Source organism: Pristiophorus japonicus, chromosome 9 (genome assembly GCF_044704955.1).
Source record: "Pristiophorus japonicus isolate sPriJap1 chromosome 9, sPriJap1.hap1, whole genome shotgun sequence".
Taxonomy (NCBI): Eukaryota; Metazoa; Chordata; class Chondrichthyes; family Pristiophoridae; genus Pristiophorus; species Pristiophorus japonicus.
In genome coordinates this window covers 214,512,988-214,532,910 of record NC_091985.1, presented here as the reverse complement: position 1 = coordinate 214,532,910, position 19,923 = coordinate 214,512,988, and the positions used below count along the sequence as shown (strand labels likewise).

The 19,923-nt window shown below is 45.7% G+C and overlaps 1 pseudogene; it reads right to left on the bottom strand.

The window, feature by feature from the left end:
- LOC139274116 (zinc finger protein 585A-like) overlaps positions 1 to 19,915 on the bottom strand; it is a 120,737-nt pseudogene extending 100,822 nt beyond the window's left edge.
- Between the last annotated feature and the right edge of the window lie 8 nt (positions 19,916 to 19,923).

The window sequence follows — 19,923 nt, the reverse complement described above, 5'->3', positions numbered from 1 at the left end:
TGCCGGACCAAGGTTGTTTCCAGACGAAAGAGACCCAGACTGGAGAGTACAACCTGTATATCTACATTTGCTAATGATACAAAGCTAGGTGGGAATACAATTTGTGAGGAGGGTACAAAGAGGCTTCAAGGGGATGTCGACAGGCTAAGTTAGTGGGCAAGAACATGATAAATGGAATATAGTGGAGAAATATGAAGATATCCAGTTTGGTAGGAAAAATAGAAAACAGAGGAAGGAGAGGGACCTGGGTACAAAAATCACAAAGTTAACATCAATTAACAAGCAATCAATTAAGAGAGCAAATTGTATGTTGGTCTTTATTACAAGATGATTAAAGTAGAAGAGGAAAGGCTTCTTACTGCAGTTATATAGGGCCCTGGTGAGACCACACCTGGAGTATTGTGTACAGTTTTGATCTCTTTACCTAAAGACGGATATACTTACCATAGAAGGGGTGCAATGAAGGTTCATCAGACTGTTTCAGGGATGGGGGTGATTGTCCTATGAGAGATTGAGTAGACTAGGCCTACATTCTCTACAGTTTAGAAGAATGAAAGGTGATTGCATTGAAACCAGCAAAATTCTTACAGGGTTTGATAGGATAAATGTAGGGAGGATGTTTCCCCAGGCTCAGGAGTCTGGAACCAGGTGCCTTAGTCTCAGAACAAGGGGTCAGCTATTTAGAACTGAGATGAGGAGAAATTTCTTTGCTCAGAAAGTGGTGAATCTTTGGAATTCTCTCTCCCAGAGGGCTGTGGATGTTCAGAAGTTATGTATATTCAAGACAGACATCAATATATTTTTGGATATTAAGGGAATCGAGGGATTATGGGGATAGTGCAGAAAAATGAAGTTGAGGTAGAAGATCAGCCATGATCTCATTGAAGGCTCAAGGAGTCAAATGGCCTACTCCTGTTCCTATTTATTATCTTATGGTGACAGTAAGTAACAGGATAGGTCAAGTCAAACTGCAGGTGTACAGGTACAACCCAGGGGTCAGTCTGCCCAGTGACCAGAGGACACAGCAGGTTTACAGGTACAAACCCAGGGTCAGTCTGCCCAGTGACCAGAGGACACAGCTGGACATCACAAATTATCCATTCTGCCATCGACATCAGCATTGTGTTGGATCAATTGTTAAAAATGGTTCCTCATTGGTTATCTGTCAGAAATGGAAAACAAAAGCTATACCTGGTTATGAAATAGTCTGTGACTGATTCTATGGTGAAGTGCAGATCTCCACTCCCATTATATGAAGAGAGCTCGATGTGATGTAACCGAGTACTTTGAATCTCATTGATGCCACAATAGAAACAGTCTGTAATTTATAGAGAGCCAAAATGTGGAAGGAAAAAGATCTGGCTATTTCTATTTTTGTGTTTTCCATCCCTCCTGTCATCTCTCCTCGACACCTCCGCCCCTTCTCCCCCTCTATCTGCTTCCTTTGTTTTTTGTTCCTTTTTCTGATCAGCCAGCTCTCTCTGACAGTTATCCACTTTCTATCTATCTGTCCCCCTCTACCTTTCCTCCTTTCTCCCTATGGTCTCTCCCTAGCACGTGGCCCCGATTTCTCTAACACAGCCATACCAGTCCACAGTCCCTCAAAAAGGCAATGCCAGGGCGGTGAGGGATCTTCCAAAAGAAACATAAGCAGGAGTAGGCCATTTAGCTCCTGGAGTCTGCTCCACCATTCAATACGATCATGGCTGATCTGATCTTGGGCTCAGCCTCACTTCCCTGCCTGCCCCCCCATAACCTTTTACTCCCTTATTGCTCAAAAATCTGTCTATCTCCGCCTTAAATATATTCAATGACCCAGCCTGCACAGGTCTCTGGGGCAGAGAATTCCACAAATTTACAACCCTCAGAGAAAAAATGTCTCCACATCTCAGTTTTAAATGGGCAGCCCCTTATTCTAAGACTATGTCCCCTAGTTTTAGTTTCCCCTATGAATGTAAATATCCTCTCTGCATCCACCTTGTCAAGCCCCTCGCTATCTTATAAGTTTCAGTAAGATCACCTCTCATTCTTCTGAACTCCAATGTGTATAGGCTCAACCGATCCTCATAAGTCAACCCCCTCATCTCTGGAATCGACCTAGTTAACCTTCTCTGAACAGCCTTCAATGCCAAGTATATCCTTCCTTAAATACGGAGACCAAAACTGTACAGAGTGCTCCAGGTGTGGCCTCACCAATACCCTGTATAGTTGTGGCAGGACTTCTCTGCTTTTATACTCTATCCCTCTTGAAATAAAGGGCAACATTCCATTTGCCTTCCTGATTACTTGCTCTACCTGCATACTAACTTTTTGTGTTTCATGCACAAGGACTCCCAGATCTCTGTACTGCAGCACTTTGCAATTTTTCTCCGTTTAAAGGATAATTTGCTTTTCTATTATTTCTGCCAAAGTGGATAACCTCACATTTTCCTACATTATACTCCAGCTGCCAAATTTTTGCCCACTCACTTAGCCTGTCTATATCACTTTGCAGATTTTTTGTGTCCTCCTCACAATTTGCTTTCCCACCCATCTTTGTATCATCAGCAAACTTGGCTACATTACACTCTGTCCCTTCATCCAAGTCATTAATATAGATTGTAAGTAGTTGAGGACCCAGCACCGATCCCTGCAGAACACCACGAGTCACTGTTTGCCAATCCTCTATCCATGCTAATTATATTACCCCCAACCCCGTGAGCTTTTATCTTGTGCAGTAACTTTTTATGTGGCACCTTATCGAATGCCTTCTAGAAATCCAAATACACCACATCCACTGGTTCCCCCTTATCCACCCTGCTCGTTACATCCTCAAAGAACTCCAGCAAATTTGTCCAACATGATTACCTTTGCCATGCTCCTCCTTTGCTGTGTGGGAAATCGGGGACGCTTCCAGTGTCCCTGACTACGATGTGTGCAGGAAGTATGTCCAGCTGCAGCTCCTGACAGACCGCATTGCGGCACTGGAGCTGCGCATGGATTCACTCTGGAGCATCTGGAGCGATGCTGATGATGTCATGAATAGCATGTTGAGTGAGTTGGTCACACCGCAGGTAAAGGTTACACAGGCAGATAGGGAATGGGTGACCAGCTGGAAGAGCAGTGGAAGGAAGGTAGTGCAGGGATCCCCTGTGGTCATCTCTCTCCAAAACAGATATACCGTTTTGGGTACTGTTGGGGGAGATGGGGGGCTCATCAGGGGAAGGCAGCAGCAGCCAAGTTCATGGCACCATGGGTGGCTCTGCTGCACAGGAGGGCAAGAAAAAGAGTGGGAGAGCTATAGTGGTAGGGGATTCTATTGTAAGGGGAATAGATAGTGTTTCTGCGGCCACAATCGAGACTCCAGGATGGTATGTTGCCTCCTGGTGCAAGGGTCAAAGATGTCTTGAAGCGGCTGCAGGGCATTCTGGAGGGGGAGGGTGAACAGCCAGTTGTCGTGGTGCATATAGGTACCAACGATATAGGTAAAAAAACGCGATGAGGTCCTACAAGTTGAATTTAGGGAGCTAGGAGTTAAATTAAAAAGTAGGACCTCGAAGGTAGTAATCTCAGGATTGCTACCGGTGCCACGTGCTCGTCAGAGTAGGAATTACAGGATAGTTAAGATGAATACGTGGCTTGAGGAATGGTGCAAGAGGGAGTGATTCAAATTCCTGGGACATTGGAACTGGTTCTGGGGGAGGTGAGACCAGTACAAACCGGACTGCCTGCACCTGGGCAGGACCGGGGGAGTGTTTGCTCGGGGTGTTGGGGAGGAGTTAAACTAATATGTTAGGGGAATGGCAATCTGTGCAGGAAGACAGAGGGAAGTAAAATGGGGGCAGAACCAAAAGGTAGAAAGGAGATGAGGAAAAGTGGAGGGCAGAGAAATCAAAGGCAAAAATCAAAAAGGGCCACATTACAACATAATTCTAAAAGGACAAAGAGTGTTTTAAAAAAAAAACAAGCCTGAAGGCTCTGTGTCTCAATGTGAGGAGCATTCGTAATAAGGTGGATGAATTAATTGCGCAGATGGCTGTTAACGGATATGATGTAATTGGAATTACGGAGACGATGCTCCAGGATGACCAAGGCTGGGAACTCAACATCCAAGGGTATTCAATATTCAGGAAGGATTGACAGAAAGGAAAAGGAGGTGGGGTAGCATTGCTGGTTAAAGAGGAGATTAACACAATAGTAAGGAAGGACATTAGCTTGGATGATGTGGAATCTGTATGGGTAGAGCTGTGGAACGCCAAAGGGCAGAAAACACGAGTGGGAGTTGTGAATAGACTACCAAACAATAGTAGTGAGTTGGGGATGGCATCAAACAGGAAATTTGGGATGTGTGCAATAAAGCTACAGCAGTTATCATGGGTGGCTTTAATCTACATATAGATTGGGTTAACCAAACTGATAGCAATACGGTGGAGGAGGATTTCCTGGAGTGTATAAGGGATGGTTTTTGTTAGCGTGAATGTTTTTTCGGAAGAATCACTCTTCACTCAAAGTCGGTTCCAACGCCAATGCGGCCTTTATTTTCGCTAGTGGGGAGGAAGCCTCAGGACTGGATCCAGGCACTTGTCTCCGACGAACAAAGAAACTCATCGATATTTATATGTTTTACAATAGTTCTTTACAGTTACTCAGCCCACTTCGGCTGGACACAATCCAATCATAACGATTATAGATTACATATAGGTTTCTTTAACCCAATAGAATTCCCCTGATACCTCAGGGGCTGTATGTTCGGTTTTTGTCAGCTCGGGCTGATTAATGACCTCGTTATGTGAGGCAGGTTCTCCCCTTATCTCTATTCCTCGGGGTTCGGCTGTGTGAAGTCACTGATTATACCAGTGTACTATAATAGTTCGTTATAAGTATCTTGTATCCAAGGCATTCCTGATAGTGGGCCTCACAGGGTCATTGCTCGGTCATTGCTCGATCAGCCCCAATTCATTACTTGACTAACGGGGTTCTCATCATGCTTGGGCAGCCATTTTATATGTGGCCACTTTAAACTTATATGAGTTTAGATATATTCAGCAGGTGCCTAATGCCGACAACAGTTTTCTAGACGAATATGTCAAGGAAACAACTAGAGAGCTGGCCATCCTGGACTGGGTCTTGTGCAATGAGAGAGGATCAATTAGCAATCTTGTTGTGCAAGGTCCCTTGGGGAAGAGTCACCATATTATGGTAGAATTCTTCATTAAGATGGAGAGTGACACAGTTAATTTAGAGACTAGGATCCTGAAGTTCAGGAAAGGTAACTTCGATGGTATGAGACGTGAATTGGCTAGGATAGACTGGTGAATGATACTTAAAGGGTTAATGGCGGGTGGCAGTGGCAGACATTTAAAGATCACATGGATGAACTTCAATAATTGTACATCTCTGTCTGGCGTAAAAATAAAACTGGGAAGGTGGCTCAACCGTGGCTAACAAGGGAGATTAGGGACAGTGTTAAATCCAAGGAATAGGCATATAAATTGGCCAGAAAAAGCAGCAATCCTGAGGACTGGGAGAAATTTAGAATTTATTATAGGCGGACAAAGGGTTTAATTAGGAGGGGGAAATTAGAGTATGGGAGTAAGCTTGCAGGGAACATAAAAACTGACTGCAAAAGCTTCTATAGATATGTGAAGAGAGAAAGATTAGTCCCTTGCAGTCAGAATCAGGTGAATTTATAATGGGGAACAAAGAAATAGCTAACCAATTGAACAAATACTTTGGTTCTGTTTTCATTAATAAAGACACAAATAACCTTCCGGAAATACGAGGGGACCGAGGGTCTAGTGAGAAGGAGGAACTGAAGGAAATCCTTATTAGTCAGGAAATTGTTTTAGGGAAATTGATGGGATTGAAGGCTGATAAATCCTCTCGCTATGAAGGCCAACATATCATTTGCCGCCTTCACCGCCTGCTGAACCTGCATGCCTACTTTCAATGACTGATGAACCATGACACCCAGGTCTCATTTCACCTCCCCTTTTCCTAATCTGTCACCATTCAGATAATATTCTGCCTTCCTGTTTTTGCCACCAAAGTGGATAACCTCACATTTATCCACATTATACTGCATCCGCCATGCATTTGCCCACTCACCTAACCTGTCCAAGTAACCCTGCAGCCTCTTAACATTCTCCTCACAGCTCACTCTGTCACCCAGCTTAGTGTCATCTGCAAACTTGGAGATATTACTCAATTCCTTCATTCAAATCATTAATGTATATTGTAAATAGCTGGGGTCCCAGCACTGAGCCCTGCGGCACCCCACTAGTCACTGCCTGCTATTCTGAAAAGGACCCGTTTATCCCGACTCTCTGCTTCCTGTCTGCCAACCAGTTCTCTATCCACGTCAGTACATTACCCCCAATACCATGTGCTTTAATTTTGCACACCAATCTCTTGTGTGGAACCTTGTCAAAAGCCTTTTGAAAGTCCAAATACACCACATCCATTGGTTCCCCCTTGTCCCACTCTACTAGTTACATCCTCAAAAAATTTTATAAGATTTGTCAAGCATGATTTCTCTTTCATAAATCCATGCTGACTTGGACCGATCCTGTCACTGCTTTCCAAATGTGCTGTTATTTCATCTTTAATAATTGATTCCAACATTTTCCCCACTAGTGATGTCAGGCTAACCAGTCTATAATTCCCCGTTTTCTCCCTCCTTTTTTAAAAAGTGGTGTTACATTAGCTACCCTCCAGTCCATAGGAACTGATCCAGTGTCGATAGACTGTTGGAAAATGATCACCAATGCATCCACTATTTCTAGGGCCACTTCCCTAAGTACTCTGGGACACAGACGATCAGACCCTGGGGAGTTATCGGCCTTCAATCCCATCAATTTCCCTAACACAATTTCCTGACTAATGAGGATTTCCTTCAGTTCCTCCTTTTCGCTAGACCCTCGGTCCCTTAGTACTTCCAGAAGGTTATTTGTGTCTTCCTTTGTGAAGACAGAACCAAAGTATTTGTTCAACTGGTCTGCCATTTCTTTGTTCCTCATTATAAATTCACCTGAATTTGACTGTAAGGGACCTATGTTTGTCTTCGCTAATCTTTTTCTCTTCACATATCTATAGAAACTTTTGCAGTCAGTTTTTATGTTCCCGGCAAGCTTCCCCTCCTAATTAAACCCGTTGTCCTCCTCTGCTGAATTCTAAATTTCTCGCAGTCCTCAGGTTTGCTGCTTTTTCTGGCCAATTTATATACCTCTTCCTTGGATTTAACAATATCCTAAATTTCCCTTGTTGAGCCACCTTCCCCGTTTTATTTTTACTCCAGACAGGGATGTACAATTGTTGAAAATCATCCATGTGATATTTAAATGTTTGCCATTGCCTATCCACCGTCAACACTTTAAGTATCATTTGCCAGTCTATTCTAGCCAATTCACGTCTCATACCATCGAAATTATCTTTCCTTAAGTTCGGGATCCTAGTCTCTGACTTAACTGTGTCACTCTCCATCTTAATAAAGAATTCTACCATATTATGATCACTCTTCCCAAAGAAGCCTCGCACAGCTAGATTGCTAATTATCCTCTCTCATTACACAACACCCAGTCTAGGATGGCCAGCCCTCTAGTTCGTTCCTTGATATATTGATCCAGAAAATCATCCCTAATACACTCCAGAAAATCCTCCTCCATCGTATTGTTACCAGTTTGGTTAGCCCAATCTATATGTAGATTAATTTCGTCCATGATAAATGCTCTTCCTTTATTGCACGCATCCCTAATTTCTTGTTTGATGCTGGCCGCAACCTCACTATTACTGTTTGGTGGTCTGTGCACAACTCCCACTAGCGTTTTCTGCCTCTTGGTATTCCGCAGCTCCATTCTTTGCCCTCCACTTTTACTTTTCTTCTTTCTATCTTTTGCTTCTGCCCCCATTCTACTTCCCTCTCTCTCCCTGCAGAGGTTCCCACCCACCTGCCATATTAGTTTAACCCCTCCCCAACTTCATTAGTACCTATAGCCCCTTGATTATCCACTATTGGGATGTTCTTCGTGTCTTCTACCATGAAGACCGATACAAAATATTTGTTCAACATCATTTCCCTATTCTCCATTATTAATTCCCCAATCTTATTCATTTATGGAATGAGGATATCGCTGGCAAGGCCAGCATTTATTGGCCATCCCTAATTGCCTGTTGTTGTGTATAGAAGAACTCCACGAGGCTGAGTACTGTGAGCTAAACTTAGTGTGGCCTTAGTCTTCTTTATTACAACTTCAGAATGCTTAAACAGTATGGCAACCAAGCCTTTATACTGGCCCTGCACGTATGTGCAGGTGACCATTAGAATGCCAACAGTCGCACCCTCTGATGGCAAGTATTACATTTACATATATAACATCACTCCCCCACCCCCCCGCCCCAAAAAGTCTTCAGTCAAGTTATATACAAGTTGAGGCGATCCTGAGCTCTTCGCTCCCTGGTTAATCATCTAAGTTCAAACCCTGGCGTGTGTGAGTTGGTCAGACCATTAACGCACTGCACTGTAGCTGGTCTGACCGGACTGTCAGGAATGGTGGATTCATCCTTGTGATTGACAGAGAGGTCGATTGCTGGTTGGGTGTGTGTTAGTGGAACTTCGCTGGTGATGTCCTCTTCATGTCGTTCCTGGTTGTCAGTAAATCGTAATTTGGTCTGATTTAAATGCTTTCTGCACGTTTGGCCATTTAACAGTTTGATTATAAACACCCTATTCCCTTCCTTGGCCAAAACAGTGCCAGCAACCCACTTGGGACCATGACCGTAATTCAGGACAAACACAAGGTCGTTGACATCAATGTCACGTGAAACAGCCGCGCGATCGTGGTACATGTTCTGCTGGTGGTCACTGGGTTTCCACATGATCATTAAGTTGTACAGGGCCTTGGTGAGGCCACACCTGGAGTATTGTGTACAGTTTTGGTCTCCTAACTTGAGGAAGGACATTCTTGCTATTGAGGGAGTGCAGCGAAGGTTCACAAGTCTGATTCCCGGGATGGTGGGACTGACCTATCAAGAAAGACTGGATCAACTGGGCTTGTATTCACTGGAGTTCAGAAGAATGAGAGGGTACTTCATAGAAACGTTTAAAATTCTGACGGGTTAAGACAGGTTAGATGCAGGAAGAATGTTCCCAATGTTGGGGAAGTTCAGAACCAGGGGTCACGGTCTAAGGATAAGGTGTAAGCCATTTAGGACCGAGATGAGGAGAAACTTCTTCACCCAGAGAGTGGTGAACCTGTGGAATTCTCTACCACAGAAAGTCGTTGAGGCCAATTCACTAAATATGTTCAAAAGGGAGTTAGATGAAGTCCTGACTACTAGGGGGGTTAAGAAGGAAGGGGGTACTGAATTTGCATGTTCAACCATGAACTCATTGAATGGCGGTGCAGGCTAGAAGGGCCGAATGGCCTACTCCTGCACCTATTTTCTATGTTTCTATGTTTCTAAGATCCGGGAGAACAAGAGAGAGCCTGGTTTTGAGGGCTCTCTTCATTAACAATTCTGCCGGGGGAACCCCGGTAAGCAACTGATGTTGCGTCTGGTAACTGAGCAGAATGCGATACAAGCGGGTCTGCAGGGAACTGTCTGTCACGCGTTTCATGCTATGCTTGATTGTTTGGACTGCCCGCTCCGCTTGACCATTAGACGCGGGCTTAAACGGAGCAGACCTGACATGGTTGATGCCATTGCGGGTCATAAACTCATTGAATTCCAAGCTGGTGAAACATGGTCCATTGTCGCTGACAAGGACGTCTGGCAAGCCATGGGTGGCGATCATGGCCCAGAGGCTTTCAATGGTGGCTGTGGACGTGCTGAGTGACATGATTACGCATTCAATCCATTTGGAGTAAGCGTATACTACTACTAAAAACATCTTTCCTTGAAAGGGGCCGGCAAAATCTATGTGGGTTCTGGACCACGGTTTGGAGGGCCATGATCACAGACTCAGTGGAGCCTCCCTTGGTGCATTGCTCAGTTGTGAACAAGTGTTGCACTGATGCATGCATGACTCCAAGTCCAAGTCAATGCCGGGCCACCAAACATGCAACCTGGCAATTGCCTTCATCATGACAATGCCTGGGTGGGTACTGTGTAGGTCGCGTATAAACGTTTCTCTGCCTTTTTTGGGCAAAATTACGCGATTACCCCATACGAGACAATCCGACTGGCTTAATTTCATCTTGCATTTCCCTGGGAACGGCCGACCAGTTCCCATTTAGGATGCAACTCTTTACTAACGATAGCACAGGATCCTGGTGACCCCTCGCTCTCAAAAGCATCCATGACCAATAGTAAGTCTGTGGGCTGCGCCATTTCAACCCCAGTGGTGGGTAATGGTAGCCGGCTGAGAGCATTGGCACAGTTTTCAGTGCCTGGTCTGTGGTGGATAACATAGTCATAAGCAAATAATGTTAGTGCCCATCTTTGGATGCGGGACGAAGCATTGGTGTTTATACCTTTGCTCTCTGAAAACAGCGAAATGAGCAGCTTGTGGTTAGTTTCAAGCTCAAACCGAAGTCCAAATATGTATTGGTGCATTTTCTTAACCCCATATACACATGCTAACACCTCTTTCTCGACCATACTATAGGCTCTCTCAGCCTTAAACGGAGTTCTAAACGTGTATGCAACCGGTTGGAGGTTGCCTGATACATTGGCTTCCTGTAACACACAGCCGACCCTGTACGATGAGGCGTCACAAGCTAGCACTAAACGTTTACATGGGTCATAGTGTACAAGTAACTTATTTGAACATAGCAGGTTCCTGGCCTTCTCAAAAGCTGTGTCTTGATTTTTGCCCCAAACCCAGTCATCACCCTTACATAGCAACATGTGCAAAGGTTCTAACAACGTGCTCAAGCCAGGTAGAAAGTTACTGAAATAGTTGAGGAGTCCCAGGAACGAAAGCAGCTCCATCACATTCTGTAGTCTGGGTGCATTCTTGATGACCTCTGTCTTTGAGTCCGTGGATCTGATGCCGTCTACTGCAGTCTTTCTCCCCAAAAATTCGACTTCTGGCGCTAGGTAAACAAACTTGGAGCGTTTCAGCCTGAGTCCCACTCTGTCTAGGCGACTCAGAACATCTTCCAGGTTGTGTCGGTGTTCAATGGTGTCACGATCGGTGATTAACATTTCGTCTTGAAACACAACAGTGTGCGACACAGATTTCAGCAAACTCTCCATGTTTCTCTGGAAAATGGCTGCAGTTGAGCGAATCCTGAAAGGGCATCTGTGGTATATACACAGCCCTTTGTGTGTGTTGATGCACGTCAGTCTTTTCGAAGATTTAGCCAGCTCCTGTATCATGTAGGCAGAGGTTAGGTCCCCCCCTCCCCCGCTTAAGTTGCAAACAGGTCATCCGCCTAGGGCAGCGGCTACTGGTCCTGGAGTGAGATTCACTTATTCGTTACCTTGTAGTCTCCGCAAATTCTGACCGTGCCATCGTTTTTCAACACAGGAACAATTGGACTGGCTCACTCATTGAACTCGACTGCCGATATGATTCCATCGAGTTCGATCTCGACTTTCTCCCTCATCATGGATGGATCTGCCTGAGCCTTGTGATGGACGGGCCGTGCATTGGGGCCTAGATGGATTTGTACCTTGGAGCCTGTGAAGTTGCCGATGCCTGGTTCGAATAGCGACGGAAACTTGCTCAGCGTCATCCACTCAAGATAGTGCTTTGATGTCGTTCCAATTCCATCTAATCTTTTCTAGCCAGCTTCTGCCGTAGAGCGATGGGCCATTGCCTGGAATAATCCACAGTGATACGTCATGCGCAGCTCCATCATACGAGACCTTCACTGCCACACTTCCAATTACTGGAATGAGCTCTTTGGTGTCAGTACGCAGCTTTGCATTAATCAGGCTCAGTTTGGGCCTTTGTGCCTTATTGTCCCACAGTTTCTCGAAAGCCTACTGGCTCATTATTGACTGACTTGCACCCGTGTCCAACTCCATAGATACTGGAACTCCATTTAATTTGACTTCCAGCATTATAGGAGGGCTCTTGGTGGTGAAGGTATGTACTCCATACACTTATTCCTTGGGTTGAGTTGCCTGTGCTGCGTGATCGGTGCCGGATCAATCATCATCTGCCACGTGGTGTGTCGCAGCACGTTTGCACATTTGCTGGAGGTGCCCCATTGTTGCGCAGCCTTTGCACACGTAGTGCTTGAACCGACATTGATGGGCCCGATGATTACCCCCGCAGCACCAACACGGTGCTAATGGATTCACATTCACCCCCGATGGCAGACTCTGAGTCATCACGGGTGTTGCAGCCGCAGACGTATAGGCCCTGCCATATGCAGTTCAGCCTGCTGGCAACATCATTTTATGCACTTGTTGGTGAGCTTCGATGTTGAGAAGATATCTGTTTGGTGTTATCGTCCATGGCCATGCATGCCTGGGCGATCGCGAAGGCCCTGCTCAGGTCTAGGGTTTCGGCAGCCAGCAGCTTTCGAAGAATGACCTCGTGGCTGGTGCCCAGCATGAAAAAGTCCCGCAGCATTTCCCCCAACGCAGCTCCAAAATCGCAAGGTCCCGCGAGGCATCTCAGGTCGGCGACATAATCCACCACGTCCTGGCCCCCGGAGCGATGGTGCGTGTAAAAACGATACCTGGTCATGAGGATACTCTCCTTCGACTTGAGGTGGTCCCGAACTAGAGTGCACAACTCTCTATATTTCTTCTCCGTTGGTTTTGTCGGTGCAAGCAGATTCTTGATGAGGCCGTATATTTTAGGCCCACAGCTGGTGAGGAGAACCGCCCTGCACTTCACCGCATTAGTGTCTCCTTCCAGCTCGTTGGCCATGAAGTACTGGTCGAGATGCTCGATGAGGGCTTCCCAATCATCACCCTCTATGAATCTCTCTAATATTCCAACGGCAGCCATGGTTGCGTGAAGGTTCGTATTCTATTACTTGTCGCCAATTATGTAGAAGAACTCCACGAGGGTGAGTACTGTGAGCTAAACTTAGTGTGACCTTAGTCATCTTTATTACAACTCCAGCGTGCCTAAACAATATGGCAGCCAAACTTTTATACTGGCCCTGCTCATGTGTGCAGGTGACCATTAGGACTCCAACAGTCGCGCCCTCTGGTGGCAAGTATTACATAGTTACATACGTAACACCGGTGAGAAGATGGTGGTGAGCCACCTCCTTGAACAACTGCAGTCCGTTTAGTGACTATATTCCCATAGTGCTGTTAGTTAGGGAGTTACAGGATTTTGAACCAGCGACCATGAAGGAACAGTGATCTATTTCCCAGTCAGAATGGTGTGAAACTTGGAGGAGATGATGTTCCCATGCGCCTGCTGCCCTTGTCCCTCTAGGTGCTGGAAGCCTTGGGTCGTTTCTGCATCTTGTAGATGGTACACACTGCAGCCAAGGTACACTGGTGGAATATTACCGAATAGAAAAAACTGGTCTGTTAAAACATTTAAACAGCAACCAACAACAATCCCAGTTTATAACTGATACGCTCATAATAAAGGATGAAACTGAGTACTTTGTATAATGACCTTAGCTCCTTTAATAAGACTCCAGAGTGCAGGTACCTCATGGGTGGCCTGCTTATATACCGTGCTCCCAAGGGATGCTGGGATCCCTTGGGACTCCAACAGGTAGGCCCTCTGGTGGTAGTGTAATACAGGTTACAAGGGGTTAAATACATAACATCGCTCCCCCCGTGAAGTCAACCCAGTCGCACGGCCTGCCTGACTAGGACCTCAGGCAGGCCGTGCATAGCAAACATGGGTTCGTAGGCTTTCAATAGTGGCGCTGGACGTGCTTGCAGACGTTATTGCACATTCAATCCATTTTGAGTAAGCGTCCATGACAACCAAAAACATTTTGCCTAGAAATGGGCCCGCATATTTCACATGGATCCTAGACCACAGTTTGGAGGGCCACGACCACAAACTTAGCGGTGCCTCTCTGGGTGCATTGCTCAGCTGAGAGCAAGTGTTGCACTGGCGCACACATGACTCTAAATCTGAGTCGATGCCAGACCACCACACATGGGATCTGGCTATGGTTTTCATCATTACAATGCCTGGGTGGGTGCTGTGCAGTTCACAAATGAACGTATCTGCCTTTCTTTGGCAAGACCACGCGATTGCCCCACAACAGACAGTCTGCCTGAAGGGACATTTCGTCTTTGCACCTGTGGAACGGCTTAATTGCTTCCTGCATCTCCGCTGAGATGCTGGACCAGCTCCCGTGGAGGACACAGTTTTTTTTACCAAGAACAGTAAAGGATCCTGGCTGGTCCAGGTCCTGATCTAGCGGGCCATAATGGGGGACTTTTCATTTTCGAATGCATCCATTATCATGAGCAAGTCCGCAGGCTGTGCCATTTCCACCCCGGTGGTGGGCAATGGCAGCTGACTGAGAGCATCTGTGCAGTTCTCTGTGCCCGGTCTGTGTGAGCGGCATCTTTGGATGCGGGCAGAGGCATTGGTGTTAATCCCTTTGCTCTCAGAGAACAACGATATGAGCGGCTTGTGGTCAGTTTCAAGCTCAAACTTGACGCCAAATAAGTACTGGTGCATTTTCTTTATCCCATAAACGCACACCAGAGTCTCTTTCAATCATGCTGTAGGCCCTTTTGGCCTTGGACAAATTCCTGGACACATAAGCGACCGGTTGCAAAATCCCTGATTCATTAGACTGTTGTAACACACACCCGACCCCGTATGACGACGCATCGCAAGCAAGCACTAATCTTTTACAAGGGCCATACAGAACACAACAGATTTCTGGCTTTCTTAAAGGCAGCCTCTTGTGAATTCCCCCATACCCAGTCATTTCCCTAGCAGGGTGCTTAAACCAGGTCGGAAATTACTCAATTAATTAAGTAGTCCCAGGAACGATCGCAGCTCCATCACATTCTGTGGTCTCGGCGCGTTCTTGATGGCCTCCGTCTTGACGTCGGTGGGTCTGATGCCGTCTGCTGCGATTCTTCTTCCCAGGAAAACACACTTCGAGTGTTTCAACGTGAGCCCCACGCGATCCAACCGATTAAGAACCTCTTCCAGAATCTTCAAGTGCTCAATGGTGTCCCGGCCTGTAACCAGTATGTCACCTGATAGTCTGCATCCCAGAGTACTTAAGGAAGAGGCCCTAGAAATAGTGGCTGCATTGGTGATCATTTTCCAACAGTCTATCGACTCTGGATCAGTTCCTATGGACCGGAGGGTAGCTAATGTAACACCACTTTTTAAAAAGGGAGGGAGAAAGCGGGTAATTATAGACCGGTTAGCTTGATATCAGTGGTGGGGAAAATGTTGGAATCAATCATTAAGGATGAAATAGCAGCGCATTTGGCAAGCAGTGACAGGATCGGTCCAAGTCAGCATGGATTTATGAAAGGGAAATCATACTCGACAAATCTTCTGGAATTTTTTGAGGATGTAACTAGTAGAGTGGACAAGGGAGAACCAATGGATGTGGTGTATTTGGACTTTCAAAAGGCTTTTGACAAGATCCCACACAAGAGATTGGTGTGCAAAATCAAAGCACATGGTATTGGGGGTAATATACTGATGTGGATAGAGAACTGGTTGGCAGACAAGAAGCAGAGACTCGGGATAAACGGATCCTTTTCAGAGTGACTAGTGGAGTGCCGCCGGGCTCAGTGCTGGGACCCCAGCTCTTTACAATATACATCAATGATTTGGATAAAGGAATTGAGTGTAATATCTCCAAGTTTGCAGATGACACTGAACGGGGTGGCGGTGTGAGCTGTGAGGGGGACGCTAAGAGGCTGCAGGGTGACTTAGACAGGTTAGGTGAGTGGGAAAATGCATGGCAGATGCAGTATAATGTGGATAAATGTGAGGTTATCCAATTTGGGGGCAAAAACGCAAAGACAGAATATTATCTGAATGGTGGCAGATTAGGAAAAGGGGAGGTGCAATGAGACCTGGGTGTCATGGTTCATTAGTCATTGAAAGTTGGCATACAGGTGCAGCAAGCGGTAAAGAAGGCAAATGGTATGTTGGCCTTCATAACTAGGGATTTGAGTATATGAGCAGGGGGGTCTTACTACAGCTGTTTCGGGCCTTGGTGAGGCATCACCTGGAATATTGTGTTCAATTTTGGTCTCCTAATCTGAGGAAGGATGTTCTTGCTATTGAGGAAGTGCAGCGAAGGTCCACCAGACTGATTCCCGGGATGGCCGGACTGACATATGAGGGGAGACTGGATCAACTGGGCCTTTATACATTGGAGTTTGGAAGGATGAGAGGGGATCTCATAGAAACATACAAAATTCTGATGGGACGGGACAGGTTAGATGCGGGTAGATTGTTCCCGATGTTGGAAGTCCAGAACCAGGCAACACAGTCTTAGGATAAGGGGTAGGCTATTTAGAACTGAGATGAGGAGAAACTTCTTTACTCAGAGAGTTGTTAACCTGTAGAATTCTCCAGTTCATTGGATATATTCAAGAGGGAGTTCGATATGGCCCTTACAGCTAAGGGGATCAACGAGTATGGAGAGAAAGCAGGAAAGGGGTACTGAGGGAATGATCAGCCATGATCTTATTGAATGGTGGTGCAGGCTCGAAGGGCCAAATGGCCTACTCCTGCACTTATTTTCTATGTTTCTATGAGGCGCCTTAGTTTGGCGACATAGCTCGCCACTTCCTGGCCCTCTGCTCATTAACACATGTAGAACTGATATCTCGCATCAAAACGCTTTCCTTAGGATTTAGGTGCTCTCGGACCACCATACACAATTTTTCATAGGATTTAGCTGTTGGTTTTGCCGGAGCTAGGAGATTCTTCATGAGGCCATAGGTTGTTGTCCCACAGCCAGTTAGGAGGATCGCCCTTCGTTTGGCAGCGTTCTCGTCTCCTTCCAACTCGTTGGCCACAAAGTATTGGTCGAGTCTCTCCACGAAGACCTCCCAATCGTCCCGTTCTGAGTACTTCTCCAGGATACCAGTTGTTCCTTGCATTTTCACGCTGTTGTTCATTACCTCGTCGCCAATTGATACGTTTATAATAAAGGATGAAACTGAGTACTGTGTACAATGAGCAAGTGTGACCTTGGCTCTTTCAATAAGACTCCAGACTGCAGGTACTTCGTGAGTGGCCTGCTTATATACCGTGCTCCCAAGGGATGCTGGGATCCCTTGGGACTCAAACAGGTCGACCCTTGGGTGGTAGTGTAATACAGGTTACAAGGGGTTAAATACATAACAGTAATGGTTCACATTAAGAACACACATGAGATAATAACAAGGCATTGTTGTGTGTATTGTACCACATTGTAATGCCAGAATCCCGGAGAGTTTGGAGGGAACATGATGAATGGTCTGAGAATAATTGTGTTCAAGGCAGAAGGTTAAGAGTGACCAATGGCTATGCTCCCGGAAGTGCAAATACACCCCGCTAATACAGCTCTGCGGGACAGAGGGAACAGACAGAAGGGCAGACATAGATTGACAGACTTTCCAATCTGGTGTCCATTCCATTATAACCACATATTGCGACCACTACTGCAGACCCGGGATCCCAGGATGGAGAAAATAACAACCTTCGCAAATAAATGAAGGGACACCTGATCAGTGAACTCCTGGTAAACTAGGGGAAGGAGTAAGAGCTGGAACTCCAAATAGAGAAATGCCACTGACTAAAAAGGATTACATTCCAGAACTTACTGTCCATAGAGTTAAACCTGTGGGCTGAGGACACAGGAGTTAATCTATCAGTAAATCTTTGATGGTTGTGATGGCCCCCGTGAGACACCACAGTGGATCCCAGCAGAGGATCCGGCTGTCGATCCACACAGACCATGCAGGGAGTGCAAGGTACGGATGAATTATTTCATGGCTCTTTAAAGAGAGAAAACATCCCCCTATCGCAGAGGACTTGTCGTGTTGTAATTATCTTTTTCTGTTGCATAGTGTCAGAAACAGAAATCAACAGGAGATGATGTCCCACTCTGTAAATGAACTCTTTGACACATTTCCATGCATTTCCTTTCTTAATTTACAAAGATCACAACTCCATTAGTCAACAGTCTGCCAGTTTTTAGTGAGGCTTGAAAGGTTTTACTGTGAAGCTACACTTGCCCATCTCTCTATGTGTCACTGTATTTGGATTGTGTTAAACAACAGTCCTAATATCTCGCCGACATCCATTATAATTTTTGAAATGTTAGATTGTACTTGAAAAAAGTTGAGTTTGAATCTGACAATTCTGAATTTGGGAGCTGTTAAATGATTTTTGTTTTGCACATAACTCTATGGTGATGTGATCAGTCATAGCAAATCAAAAGATGCTGCTATTTACTTAACACAACTAAATAATTCTACAAGGATGCTATCACAGTCTTCCTCATTATTAACTACACCACCCAATTTTGTGCCATCTGCAAATTTTGAAATTGTACCTCTGATTCTCAAGTCCAAATCAATTATGTAAATGGTGAACAGTGATCCTAGCAGCGATCCCTGTGGAACACCACTTCCCACCACCCGCCCATCTGAGTAAATATCTTTAACTCATCCCATTACTTCGACTGGACATGTCTTCATTCCCGTGCCAACAGGATTGCTGTACCAGACAGGAGGGGCAACACTTAAGGGTCTCTGATTCCCATTTCCCTTCTTTCTGGTGGATGATGGAGGTGCCACTGTGTGTAATGTGCATGTCAGTAAGAATTGTCTGCAAAGGATTAATCAGCACTTTCTCATTGGAGATGTTAATCAATGGAACCTTTTAGACACGGAATTATAGATTTTGTACCAAAGATCAATTTAGGATTGAAGTAAAAGGTCATAATTTTATTGTAAAATAATTCAGGGACTCTCATCAGAAATTACGGGGAAAGACCAGACAGTGGTTCTTAAAGGAACACAGCAGCCCGACAAGTCAAACAGCTATTTATCCAGAATATTAAACTCCAACCCAGTTATAAGGTTATTAATATCAGCAAAAACAAAACCCAACTGTCATAATGAAGATGGTTCAATCTTGGATGTGACTAAGAGCAGAATCCAACCCCTGCAGACACAGGTGAACTCGCTGGTGTGTCAACAGGTTATATAATCGATTAAATCCCTTTTCACACACGGAGCAGGTGAACGGCCTCTCCCCAGTGTGAATTCGATGGTGGGCCAGCAGGTTCGATGATCGATTAAATCCCTTTTCACACACGGAGCAGGTGAACGGCCTCTCCCCAGTTTGAATTCGCTGGTGTTTGAGAAGGTCGGATGTACGAGTGAATCCCTTTCCACACACGGAGCAGGTGAATGGCCTCTCCCCAGTGTGAACTCGATGGTGTGTCAGAAGGTTGGATGAATGAGTGAATCCCTTCTGACACACGGAGCAGGTGAATGGCCTCTCCCCGATGTGAACTTGGTGGTGTGTCAGCTGGTGGGATGACCGAGTGAATCCCTTCCCACACACAGAGCAGATGAATGGCCTCTCCCCGGTGTGACTGCGTTGATGATTTATCAGGTCAGATGAATAATTAAATGCCTTTGCACAGTCCCCACATTTCCATGGTTTCTCCATGGTGCAGGTGTCCTTGTGTCTCTCCAGGTTGGACGATCAGTTGAAGCCTCGTCCACACACAGAACACGTGTACGGTTTCTCCCCGCTGTGAATGGTGCGATGTTTTTTCAGGCTGTGTAACTGGTTAAAGCTCTTTCCACAGTCAATGCACTGGAACACACTCACGCGGGTGTGTGTGTGTCTCAGTGCTTTTCCAGTCACACTAATGTTTGAAATCTTTTCCCACAGACAGAACAGACAAACATTTCTCCTTCCACATTGAAAGGCCGATGATATTGGGTTCCTGATGAATGGAGTGAGTGTGTCAGACCTGGATGTGATGTTGGGTGTGAGTTTGCGGCCTGCAAATGCTGCCCGCCTTCTCTCACAGCCTGGAACAGCAGTTTACAAAA